The sequence below is a fragment of the Pteronotus mesoamericanus genome, unplaced genomic scaffold (genome assembly GCF_021234165.1).
Source record: "Pteronotus mesoamericanus isolate MK-2021 breed Mesoamerican mustached bat unplaced genomic scaffold, CSHL_Meso_final contig_20, whole genome shotgun sequence".
Taxonomy (NCBI): Eukaryota; Metazoa; Chordata; class Mammalia; order Chiroptera; family Mormoopidae; genus Pteronotus; species Pteronotus mesoamericanus.
The window spans coordinates 3,720,208-3,724,037 of NW_026555085.1; the positions used below are offsets into that span (position 1 = coordinate 3,720,208).

General features: G+C 39.3%; 1 pseudogene; it reads left to right on the top strand.

The window, feature by feature from the left end:
- Positions 1-2,371: 2,371 nt before the first annotated feature.
- Positions 2,372-3,584, top strand: LOC129066991 (septin-10-like; annotated as a pseudogene).
- The last annotated feature ends 246 nt before the right edge of the window (positions 3,585-3,830 follow it).

Here is a 3,830-nt window from a genome sequence, read left to right on the forward strand (position 1 = left end):
ACTACATGTTTAAAAAGGATTTTATTTATTTATATGTTTTTAGGGACAGGGAAAGGGAGGAGGAAAAAAGAGGGAGAGAAACATCGATTGGTTGTCTCTTATACGCACCAGGACTGAGGACCAAACCCACAACCCAGGCATGTGCTCTGACTGGGAATTGAACCAGCAACCTTTCGCTTTGCAGATCAATGCCCAACCAACTGAGCCATGCTGGTCAAGGCTGTGCTACTTTTTTAATAATTTTGTCAGATTTATCTTCCAGTGCCCAATTCTAACCTCAGCTACTTCTAATCTTCTGCTTAACCCATCCATTGAGTTTATAATAATAATTCGTAATCATTGATACCTGTCTAATCCTTTTTATTGCATCCCATTCATTTTTCATGCTTTTGATTCTTTGTTTTATGACTTCAATAATTTTTAACATACATATAGCTTGAATCTTGTAATTCCATCATCTGAAGTGGTTGAGGGTCTAATCCTGCTCTTTCTTATGAAGACAAATTCATTCATGATAGAGTAATTCCTTGTGGGTTTTCTAATTTTGGATTTTGAGTTATGTCAGTGGCTTGAAACAGAGCTTCATAGGCTATGTTGAAGATTAGCTAAATTAACTCATAAGAAGATATGTCTCAAATCACAATGAAAAGAATATATAGGAGGGCAAGAATAGTCTACTAACTCATGCTATGTGTAAAAACAAATAAAGAAAACAAAAATCCCACAAGAGTGACACACTTAAACTATCAAACCCTGGCAAGAGTCATACAAGGGAATACTATTAAAAACACTCTTCTGCCCTGGCTGGTGTGACTCAGTGGATTGAGCTCCGGCCTGTGAACCAAAGGGTCTCAGGTTCAATTCCCAGTCAGGTCACATGCCTGGGTTGCAGGCCAGGTCCCCAGTAGGGGGCATGCAAAAGACAACCACACATTGATGTTTCTCTCTCTCTCTCCTTCTCCTCCCTTCCCCTCTCTTTAAAAGTAAACAAATAAAATCTTTTAAAAAAATTAAAGAGAATGTTAAAAAAAAAAAACCCACCTCTCCTCCATGGACCAGGCACTTTACTCATATTATCTTCAAACTTCATTGACAACTGCAAGGGAGGTGACAGTCCATTTCACACAACAAAAATGCAACAGGATTATTAATTTACAATTAATTGGGGAACCTCAGTTAACCCAGGTCTAAATGATTGTAAAGTTCATGCTCTTGCAAATTCACCACATTCCTCAGAACTCTTTGGGGGAAAAAACACCATCATTTGGACTATATATGTATTTTTTTCCCAGTTTCAGTTTCAATTCAGGCCAGTTACCCCAATGGATCATAAAAATGCATTAAATAATTAATGAAAAAGGAAAAAGAACTCATAAAACTACAAGAGACTTGTATTTTAAGTAGAGAAATTTTCGTTTTTAATTTTCTTTCATTTTTCCAATTTGGGATTTTGTTTCTGTACAAAAAAAGTCAATCAGCAAGAATCATACTTATGAGAAACCCCTGCAGGGGTATCCAAAGTTTTGGCATCTTTGGGCCACATTGGAAGAAGAAGAGTTGTCTTGGGCCACACATTAAGTACATTGTGACACATAATCACAAAAAAACCTCATAATGTTTTAAGTAAATTTATGGTTTTGTGTTGGGCCACACTCTTAGCTGTCCTGGGCCACATGTGGCCCACAGGCTGCAGGTTGGACACCCTTGCTCTAGAGTTTCCAGAATCTAATAAAAATGCCTCCGTGATGAGCATTCCAAATCCAACAGAGCAAATCAATATAAATTCCATGCCTTAATGAGGAGCTTGTGTACATAGCCTCAATACAATTTCATTCAACAAACTGGCAACAGTAAGGTTGGTTGGTGGCAACACATTTCAGTAGTAAGTCCTGCTACCCAAGCACAGAAAGGCTGCTGGGATGTGTCCACTGAGCTTGTCCAGGGATAAGCTTCCAGGGACCAGCCAGGAGTTTTCAGGAATTTCCAACTATTTAAATATTATCAGCATAAATTTTACCTAGTGTTTGGAGTTAGGAGATCTGATTTTAATACGGTAGATGCAATTCACTACTTAAACATATGGTGTGAGTCCGGCCTGTGTGCTAAACCCTCCCTGGCCCCCAGCTCCCTCAGCATCTCTGGGGAAGGGCTGAGACCACCATCTGCCAGCCCTTAGGCCCTCCGTGCTCAGCTCCTGCTGGGACCATGACCTCTGAGGTGGCATGGCACCCACACAGTGAATATGCATTGTGTTTACAACTTGAAGCAGTAGAAGGAACACTAGCTTTGCAGTCAGGTCAGACATGTGTCTACAGCTTACTGGCTTGTAGTATTTGGGCTCTTTCAGTCTCACAGGGCAATAAAATCTAGTATGTCCCAAGAAGTATCTGATGATGAAGAGAGAAAAACAAAAGAAAATCTTTGATCTTTAATTGTGTCTGGCCATATTGGTTTTCAGAGTTTGCCTGATCGTCTGGTCAAAAGATCCACTCAGCAAGGCTTCTGTTTTAATATCCTCTGTGTTGAGGAGGTTGGAATTGAAAGATCAATGCTAATTGATATGTTGTTTAATACTAATTTTGAAGACCATGAATCCTCACATTTTTACCCACGTGTTAGACTTAAAGCTCAGACATATGATATCCAAGAAAGAACTGTTGGGTTGAAACTGACCATTGTGAATACAGTGGGATTTGGTGACCAAATAAACAAAGAGGAGAGCTACCAACCAATAGTCGGCTACACAGATGCTCAGTTTGAGGCCAATTCTGAGAACTGAAGACTAAGCATCCTCTCTTCAACTACCACAGTTTTCATATCTACACATGCCTCTCCTTCATCTCTCAAGACACTTGACCTCTTAACCATGAAGAGCCTTGAAAAGGTGAATAATATACCAGTGATTGCCAAAGCAGATACAATTTCTAAAACTAAACTACAAAAGTTTAACATCAAGCTCATGAGTGAACTGGTCAGAAATGGTGCCTAAATATACCAGTTCCCAACACATGGTGAAACTATTGCTAAAATCAGTGCTTCAGTGAATGGACACTTACCATTTGCTGTTGTAGGAAGGATGGGTTATACACAAGTGGAAATGAAAACCACTGCTACTTTGTAAAGCTCCAGGAATGCTCATTTGTACAGACATGGAGGATCTGTGAGAACAGATCCATACTAGGCACTGCAAACTGTACAGGTGCTGCAAACTGGAGGAAATGGGCTTTACAAACCTGAGAGTAAGCTGCTCAGTGTTCAAGACATCTACAACGCCAAAGACACAAATTTTATGGGGAACACCTGTCTGGGGAAAGAAGAGGAAATGAAGCAGATATTTGTACTGTGAGTACAGGAGAAAGAAGCCATACTGAAACAAGCTGAAAGAGAGGTACAGGCTGAATTTGAGCACCTTAAAAGAGTTCACCAGGAAGAGAGAATGAAGCTTTAAGAGAAGACTTTTGGAAGAAGAAATAATCTCTTTCTCTAAAAAGAAAGCTACCTCCAAGATATACTGAAACCAGACCTTTATGGCAATCGGTGGGAACCTGAAGGACAAGGACCACAAGAACTCCAATTTTATGTAAAACAAAGTTTACAGATAACAGAAGGTCATCTCAAGCAAAAGTTACTAAAACATTAGAAGTATCTTGCTGTTTTTATTTGTTATATCACTTACTCTGTATCTGGCAAATGGTCACAGTTACTGCCATTTATGGAAAAATACTTTTAAGTATAAGGTCAATATATAAGCCAGGGTGGGTGACGTAACATATCCATTGTTGTTAGAAGTTTTCAGGGTTTTGGTTTGTCATGAATCTAGATTGTTTCTC